The 9,270-nt window shown below is 57.8% G+C and overlaps 1 long non-coding RNA gene across 1 annotated transcript; it reads left to right on the forward strand.

Annotated features, from left to right (window-relative positions):
* Positions 1 to 4,881: 4,881 nt before the first annotated feature.
* On the forward strand, positions 4,882 to 9,041 carry LOC125925073 (uncharacterized). The gene is made up of 3 exons (XR_007458694.1): positions 4,882 to 7,227; positions 8,168 to 8,230; positions 8,711 to 9,041. It is a non-coding gene; the product is annotated as an uncharacterized LOC125925073 (long non-coding RNA).
* Positions 9,042 to 9,270: the final 229 nt, after the last annotated feature.

Consider the following 9,270-nt stretch of genomic DNA (forward strand, 5'->3'; position numbering starts at 1 on the left):
TTAAAAAAAAGAAATGGAATAAAAACAGCACAAAATAGATGAGGGCCCGGCACAGGATGAGCCCCAGGAAGCTTCTGTTGTGTTTGTACGAGTGTGAAGGTCTTGTGTGTGGGACCATAACACTGGTTTCTTACGAGATCGTCCTCACGGAAGTTTGAAAACCGCGGGTTCTGTTTTACCACGTCTCCAACTCCGTCTGCTGGATCACTTGCCTCAGAGTTACCTGGAGGACGGCCTGGTAGTTAACACGCAGGGTCCAGATGCCCACAGGGCACGTCTGAGGGCAGGGGTGGGGAACCTGCGCTTTGGTCCCCTGGTCTGGTCTTGTGTCCATGTGCCCCCCCCATGCTTGGAGCTGCTTGCCCTGCGGACCAGTTCTCTGTGCTCCTCTACATCAGGACCTGGTCCATGCAGGGGCGCGGGGGAGTGGGTTGTGTGGGGCTCAGTGCCCCCACCTCCCTGCCTGGTGACTCAAGCACTCAAGTTGGTGGTCCTGTCATTTTAACAAGGTTTCACGGAGCAGAGACCCAGAGAATCTCATGTAGCAACTGCTCAGATCGTATGTTTTTTTTTTTATTTTATTTTTTTTTTTGAGAGAGAGAAAGACAGTGTGAGCAGGGGAGGGGCAGAGAGAGGGAGACACAGCAGCCGAAGCAGGCTCCAGGCTCTGAGCTGTCAGCACAGAGCCCGACGCGGGGCTCGAACCCACGAACCGTGAGATTGTGACCTGAGCCCAAGTCAGATGCTCAACCGACTGAGCCCCCCAGGCGCCCCATGCAATGTGTTCAAACCTCTAAACTGCATTGTCCTCCCTCGGCACGTGCGATGTCTGCGTCTTTGAACCCGTGTGAAGATGCGGATGCAATGGCATGTCTCCCTGTGTCACCTGCGAACTCTGCTGCTGGAGCCCCTGAAACCGCCGCCTCCATCTGGTCCCCTCCTCTGCTGGCTTGTGCTGCCTACAGGGGCCACCGGTAAGTCTCGGTCAACCGAACATCACAGAACATCACGTCGAGGGGCGATGGGGGGGGCTGGTCCTCCGGAGAAGGGGCTGAGGGCCTTCTCGCACTCAGCCCCCTCCCACACTGGGGGAGCCCAGACAGCCCTGTGTTTCCTTTCCTGCTCCTGTCTCGTCAGGGGGACATCGTGTGGCTCCTGGCTGTTCCCTGACACCCCTGCCTTTCCCTGGGATGACATTTCCTGACCTGTGTCACCAGCCATACAAGGAGAGACCCCAGCCTTAGTTAAGACCCCCCCCCCCCCAGCTGTTCCTGGAGTTTCTGGGGAGGCTCTCATGAGAACCCACAGAAGCCATCTCGTGTCTTCCCAATTGCCCGTGAAGCTTGTCTGGGCTCTGATGCAGGCACGACCCCACCTGTGTGGGGGGAGGCCCACCCAGCTGCCTGCCCTCAGGAGATGGGTGTAGACTTCACTGAGTTAGGGCCACCCGGCCCCAAGCAGGAAGGAGGACAGGGCCCCTGCTCTGGTCAGTGTGTGTGCTCCTGGGTCACACAGAAGCCCCTAGAACCTCCACCCTCCCTGCAGCACCTCTCAGGGTGTGGATCCCCGAGCCCCAGTCTCCCAGCAGCCCCCGTCCCCTCCTGGCAGCCCCCATAATCCCAGCCTGTGGGCTCTCCCCCGCCCCATCCAGGTCCCCTGGGCGAAGAGGTGCCCCCAGGTGCCCTACTGCACAGCCCGTAGATAAGACGGCTCTGAATCCAGGTATGGACCCGGCGGGCGCAAGCTGGGACCTTGTGGTCCGGGTGTTTCCCTCGTGTCTGTGTCGGCCCTGGGAGGAGCCGACACACACATTGAGGGCCTTGCCCCTCTGGGCACCCAGCTCAGAGCAGCAGAGTACTGACCATCAGATGTCGGCACCACTGGCTGTGACCGGTGAGCCAGAAAACCTTTCTCCCGGGAAATGAGCCATGACAGGTGTCCCTGCTGGGTGTCCCTGTGGAGCTCAGCATGTGGACCCAAGCGCCCTTCTGGCCTGCTGGGCTCTCCTGCCCTTGGGACCTTCTGGAAGGCGTGGGACGCAGTGAGAAGCGGACCTTCCAGCATGTTCCCTGAATTCCCATCCACCCTCCGCAAAGCCCTGCTCCCCACCGGGACCAGAGAGACCTCTTCAAGGGCACAGTTCTGGCTACGTCCCTCCGGGGCCTGAAGCCTTCAGATTAAGGCCCAAATCCTTCCTGTGACCCTGAACTGTTGATGGGGTTTTGGGGTGATGGGGGTTCGCAGCTGATGGTCAAGAAAGAATTCTCGAGACATCGTTGGTGCAAAAGAAGGTGATTTTATTGAAGCACGGGGACATACCTGTGGGCAGGAAGAGCTGCGCTGGGATCGTGAGGAGTGACTCCTTCTCTACTGTGGAGGTGGGGAGGTAAAGGCAAAACGGAGGTTTCTAGAAGGACTTGATACGCTAAAGAGGACCCAGCAGACACCAGGGGCCTCGCTGCTGTCAAAGTTGTTTCCCTCTACTAAGGCCTTACCACCAGGAGGGGCGGGGCTCCTGGACAAATGCTCTGCTCTGTATTTGCCTCGAGCATTTGTCCGCGGGCTGCAGGTCACGAGGATGTTCGGTTTCAGCCGCCGTTTCCTTCTGGCCTGTGTTCCCCCATCCCTGTGGAGGGGAGGGTGATGTGGGGGCTCCGGGAAACTGAGTCTACAGGTTTGTAGGGATGAAGCCGTTGATAAGACCGCCTTTGCCTTGTAATTTACTAACAAGATATGTGTAAACTGATCTCAACCATTTGTTTTTCCCTTTTGTCCTTGGGCAGCCTGGAGTGCCTGAGGAAAGAATGTCACCCATATCCCACCTGGGGTCCGGGGATGCTAGCTTGTGCTGGGCCTCGGCCTGCCTTGTGGTCCCTCATCACTGTCACAGCGTCAGTTAGTGTGTGAGGTAATGGCGGGCTCTTGGTCCACGTGCAGGCACGGGGCTGGGACCACGGGGCTCCTCGGTGGGTCCCTCCCTGGTCCTTGACGGTAGCTGGACCTTCTCACCTGCCCCTGGGCTGCAGGCTCCCAGGAAGGACCAGCAGGTTCTGCAGGGGCCGTTTCTGAGCAAGTGTCGGGGTGACCGTGCCGCGGCCGCCCTCTGTCCGGGCGATCGCTAGCTCCACCCAGACTCGGGGAGGCCGGGACCTGCCTCTCGATGTGCTGTCCATGAACTCACAAACCTGCATCCTCCCAAGTTGTGGCGGGACGCGGAACAGCCAGATAACGGGGTCCACCTGCCCTGACGCCCCATTTATGTTTCTGGGCTCGACACCAAAGCACAGAGTTGCGATTTTAACAGTCTCGTGCACCGGCCCTGGGGTGACTCCTAGCGGGAAGTACTCAGCGTCTTCATGAGATTCAGGGTGAGAGGTGGGGCATCCACTGCTCCCCTGGGGGCAGCGGGTGCATCTCCTGAGTCAGGAAGGAGACCCTCACCTCCCCTCTGAGCACTGAGCAGCAGCGTCACGTTAAGTGGCTTATTTTCGCGGCGTTTCTCCTCGAGTGAGGGGGCCCCAGAGCGGTCATGACTCCTACGCGAGCGGGCGCCTGCAGACCAAGGCTGGAGGGAGCCTTGGAGCAGGTGTGGCTGTGCCGAGGGAAGACCACAGAGGATGGGTTGGCATCGGACGCAGAGGCTGGCGGGCGGTGGAGGCCGCGAAGGCGCAAGGCCAGGAGACGTTGGCACAGTTCTCCCTGGCGGATGGGCAGCGGGTACCTGTGCCGGCGGGGGTCCGTGTTGAGGTGGAGGTGGGAAGGGCCCGCAGCCGGGCTCTGATGGACACGATTGAGCCCTGGGGTGCCCATTACGTGGGAGACCCTGTCACTCTGTCACACACAGGCGAGCTGCGTGCTGTGAGCAGAGCCTGACCCATTGAGATTCCCCCAAGGTGACCGTCGGGGTCACAGGTTTGTTAAAACACTGCGCAGGGGGGCGGCCCTGCCCTCCCGGAACTTCGGCTTACCTTGGGGAGACAGATCATAAAATGCTAAATGTACCCATAAGCACACTACTTCAATAGTCACGTCATGCTGTCACGAGAGTGACCGGGTGGTGGGGGGGTGGGGCACAGGGGTGTTGGGAAGTACTTTCCGGAAAGGCATCTTGGGGGCCGAGTCCTCCAAGTCCGAGGTGAGACTTGCAGAATTCAAGGGGCAGAAGGACCTTCTGGCCGGAGGAGAGAACAAACACGGAGGCCCCGAGTCAGGAGGGAGGCAGGGAGGCCTGTGGGCTGGGAGGGGAGCCAGGGGCGCGCCATCCAGCTGGATTTTGTGAGGAGTCTGGATTTTACTCTAAGGGGAAAGGGAGGGGTCAGACCTGTGGGGCTCATGGGGGTGTCCAGTGCTCAGAGGAGGCCACGGGGGAACTGGGTGCCCGTTCTCAGGAAGGTGCTCTGCGTCACGCTGGCCTTCCCTGTGGTCCCGTCTCTCCAGGTGGGCAGCCGTTAGAGCTCTCAGCTGAGTGCCCTCTGCCTTTATGCTCCCATTCACGTCAGGATATTAAAGCACAGGAAGCGTTCGGTAAATTCCGCGTTCCTCAAGAGGACAGCGTGGCAGTAAGAGGCTGTGATGGGCGCCACGCAGGAGGGAGGCCATCGCGAAGCTGTCCCGGAAGGGTGCCGGCTGCTTTGGGAGAAGAGCCCCGGGGCCTGCAGCGCGGACACTGGGTCTGGGGCCCCCTTCATGTCACCCCTGTAGGGCGGTGTGAAAGCCATCACGGTCCCCCTTCAATTCCGGATGCCTCTTCTGGGCTTCCCCGTCGAGCACGGGGCCCTAGCCTGGCAGACTGGGGTTACCTGTGGGCTTTGGTGGCAGTCACGGTGGCGTTCTGCTGCCGCTGTCTCTTCGCCTGACCTCGAGGGACCCGGCTCCGCCTGCCTTTGGGTCACGTCGCTCATCTGGCCCCTTGGCACCCGAGTCGGTACAGGAGTCGGGGGTGTTGCACGAACGTGCCGAAAGGCGGGCAGTTTACTCCCTTCTGGAGATCGAGATGGACACTGTCTCCTCCTCCACCAGGTCACAGACCCTGGTTCACCCACGTCCACCCTTCGCCATGTGACTGGGATGCTGGAACGCGGCGAGCGGCGTCAGATCCCGTGCGCGGGGGCTGAGAGGCCCTGGGGCGGAGCATGGGCGGGAAATCTGTTGAGAGGATCAAGTTCGAGGCAAGGGCACAGGCCCAAAAAAGACGCCCATTTGAAGCCCAGAGAGCTTCTCTGACACAGACGAGTGGGGAGTGTGGTCAGACGTGGCCACGTGGGTGACGGGGCTTCTCTGACGCCGACCTCATACGCAGCTGCTCACCCTGCACCCTGCGTTTCCAGGGATAAAACCCTAGATTGCAGCTTACCGCTTGAGTGACGGTGGTGACCTCTTTATTCCTCCTCCAGGGCCCCAGGGCTTGCTTTTAGGGGCCACATGATGTGGTCAGAACGCTTTCCCTGTCCCCCTTCATCAGCGCTTCCCGCTCCAGGCCACCGACGCGCCTCCTGGAATGGTCAGTGGCATTGATGGCACAATTTTCTTGCCTCCCACAACGTTAAGTCCGAGTTTTTCTTTATTTTTTTCTTTTTTAATGTTTATTTATTCTTGAGAGAGAGAGACAGAGTGTGAGCAGGGGAGGGGCGGAGAGAGGGAGGGAGACACAGAATCAGAAGCAGGCCTCCAGGTTCCGAGCCGTCAGCACAGAGCCCGATGCGGGGCTCGAATTCATTAATTGCAAGATCTTGACCTGAGCCGAAGTCAGTCGCTCAGCGGACTGAGTCACCCGGGCGGCCCCGTGTTTTTCTAAAGGAATATTTCCTGTCTCCGCTGAGGCTATGATGATTTGCAGCACTGAAAAGAAACTGGTAACTAAACATTCTGCTTTCAGTTTTCTTCTAGAAGTCTCTCCAGGTGAGCCGCATAAGTATAGGAGGAGGTGGGGCGGGGAGGGGTCTAAAGTGCTCTTCTGTGTTCTGAGGTCAGTAGCGAGTTGAAATAGACCCATTAGATCTTGGGGAAGAGGTCAATATTCCGAGGACATCTACTGAAAGCGGTCTCGGGAGCGCTCAGAGGGAAGGGCTGATTAAATTCATTTAAACAAATGCCATCTGTTATTGAGCCTGCGTGTGCCCGCCAGGTCCTGCGGGAGCCACACAGGACTAAATGGCCCTGCCTACCGGGCACATATAGATTTCCCAGGGAGCCTGCCCCTCCATGTTGGAGTGGCTCCGCGCTGGGCGGTCACCGGGCAGGGGCGCTCACCAGGGGAGCCCTTCGATCCTCTGTCCTAGGAAAAGTTTTACAGCGTTTTGTTCTGAGTTAACCTTAGGCCAGGAAATTAACACTGACGCGGTACAGTTAATCAGCCACAGATCTTACTCAGAGTTTGCAGATTAGCCCACAGATGTCCTTTTTCTGGTCCAGGATCCTGCATTTAACTCTCATGCCCCCTTGGTTTCCTCCAGTCTGCATCTCGAGGAAGTTTTAGCTCCTAGGTTTGGGGGATTCCCTTTCTCAACAGCTTTACAAATGCAGGTCCCCCTTCGGGGACCTCTGCTCCGGAGTATAATACCGATACTGATAATAATACTGTTTCTAGTAATTCCTAGTAATGGTGAATGTCTCTTAGGTGCTTCGTGTACCAGACGCCGTTCATCATGTTACATTTCGCATCATGTGAACCTCACAACGAGCCTGTGAGTTGGGTTCCGTTACCGTCCAAATCTTTCAGCAGAGGAAGCGGGCACAGAGAACTTAGGCGACAGAGCAGCTGAGCAGCGGAGCCGGGATTCAAACCCGCGCAGGCGGGCTCCAGAAGCCCCGCGGGTCTGGAACCGCCGTGGTCGTACTTCCTCCGGGGGCCGATGGTGGTTCTGTGATTGCAGACCGCGGGGCGCTGCGACACGACGGACGAGATCCGGGACACAGGTGGTCAGAGCAGGGCTGTTACAGAGTTCTGTCCACAGAGGAGGAAGTCCTGTCCCCGGCCAGAGAAACTTCCCGGAGCAGGTGGCAAGTCAGCTCATCCAATACTCACAACCCCAGGTGATGTCTGCCGGGAAGTAGGGACCTCCCAGGAGACAGCTTCCTTGTTCCCCCCAGGCTGAGTGCAGACGAGGCTGTGAGGCCAGAAGGGCAGGCCTGAGCAGGGCACGTGAGGGGCCTCCAGTGCCGAGCCAAGGATCGCGGTCTGCTCCCTGCGGGGAGGGGGAGATCTGAGGCAGGGGATTTCGCAAAGATGTAAGTCGGCAGAGTGGAGGATAGATCTGGGCGGCGGGTCCCAGATTACATGCCCAAATGTGAGCTGGAGGTCACGGTCAGAGCAGTCCAGGGAAGGAAAAGCACCTGCAGAGAGGAGGGGGGTGGGTCGTCTTTGTTACACAGAAAGCCTGACCGGGAAATACGATAGCTTCTCATGGGCAGGTCTTTGTCAACACGTGGTGTCCTGGTTTGGGCCCCTCAGAAGGGGACCAGAGATGAGGGCTCTGAGGCGCAAAGCCGACCTGAGGAGCAGGGGGCCAGGGTTTAGTGAGGAGATGGGGGAGCAAAGCAGCCTCCTTTGTGAGCGTCCCGAGCTAATCCCTGGGAAGCTCAGATGATAATGTAAAACAGTCTCCTTAGAAAAGACCCCCGACGGGGGAGGGGTCTGAAGTACTTGTACAGGGACTCCTGTCTGTGACCGTTGAGGGCAGCTCCAGGGGGGTGTTAATTCCAACCCCTGCCCGGCCCTTGAAGCAGAGAGAGACGTGCCCCCCAGGGGTCAGGGCCCCAGAGCAATGGGTGGGGCCACGGGGCGTCTGCTGACAGGGCTTGGCGGATCCAGGAGAGCGAGCGAAGCAAGACAGATCTTTCAAAATGGCATAAAGTGACATGTTTTCATCAAAGCCACAGAAGTTTCACCTGTCAGCTTTCGATGGTGGAGGACACGTACACAACGCTGACACCAGAAGTGTCACGAGGGTGGGAGGGCCTCGGGGAGGACCTGGGATTTAGCCCAGGGCGAAGGACCGGCGCGTTCCAAGAGGCACAGTGGCGTCCCCGTGGAAGGGTCTGTTTGGTGGGAGCAGTGCTGTGCGCGTGGAAAGGGATGGCGTCGTGCCTGGAACAGAGGTGTCGGGAGGAGGGAGTGGGATGCTCTGATGACGTCCGCAGGGAGTCCCGCAGGGTCCTCTGTCCACAGGGAGCTCCGGGCTGAAGAGTGAAACGACGTGTTCCTGAGCGGTGGGCACACGAGGTAGAGAGGGTAAGTGTGAGGGCCCAGAGTCAGGACCGTCCCCTCCAGCCATGGGGATCAGGGCAGGCTGCCCGGGAGCACTTCCGTTAGACCCCGAGAAGCAGGTGGGGTTGGGACAGGTGAAGAAAAGAGACTCGGAGCCAGATACAGGGACAGATTTTCTCCCCCGTGCTTGAAGAAGTGTAGATTTTAATTGATAGCCATGGAAGCCTGTTGAACTGGGACCGGCAGTGTCAGAGGACAGGTCGGCCAGGGGACTGCGGGGGGCAGGAGCTGGAAACAGTGAAATTGAGAACAGGACGTATGATCCGGGGAGATGAACCAGCCGGATCGTGCGTGACGCCAGGCGAGCGGCTCACGTCCAAGCTCGTGCCCTTTTGTGGCTCAGAGCGAGGTCCAGGCTTTACTGTTGAGGCAAATTCGGTGGGGCTGGCCAACCTTGAACATGTCTCACGGGTTAATTAGTTTAGGTTTTCCTGCTCTTCCAAGATTTCACTCTCGCAGCCGTAGCTGCCTCGCTGCCAGCAGGAAGCCGTAGGCAGATCCAAGACGGCCGGTGGGTGAAGTGCATCGAAATGCATCCGTCCCAAAATTCTACAAGTCTGTTACCAAGTGACAGTGTTTACTGCCGTGCAACAAAAGTTTGTTTCAAATGACCTTGAAGGAAGTTGGACCGCCTCCCGTGTCAGCCACGAACAGATGGAAATGTGTGCGCAGACGGCAAGAGAAGAATTTATTTTGAAAGCTCTTGAAAAATCATGTCTCCTACCAGTGTCAGAACACGTATCAATGTAAGAATACACTCTTCTGGCATAAACAATGAGAATCTTATTTTACTCCCGACAAACAATGTTTGTTATGAAACCATATGAATGTGTGCTCTGTTTTCTCCCTAAAATGATGGAGAATTTTTGTTTTAATTTTAAACGTAGCAGTCAAAGAACAAGAAACCGGAGGTTTGCAATTTGAGGTAGCCCTAACTACTCCCATCATGATTAGAAATGGAAAGAAAAGGAGTCTCCTGACGGGGAGAGCCCACAACATCACCG

This window comes from Panthera uncia, chromosome F1, assembly GCF_023721935.1.
Source record: "Panthera uncia isolate 11264 chromosome F1, Puncia_PCG_1.0, whole genome shotgun sequence".
NCBI classification, from domain to species: Eukaryota; Metazoa; Chordata; class Mammalia; order Carnivora; family Felidae; genus Panthera; species Panthera uncia.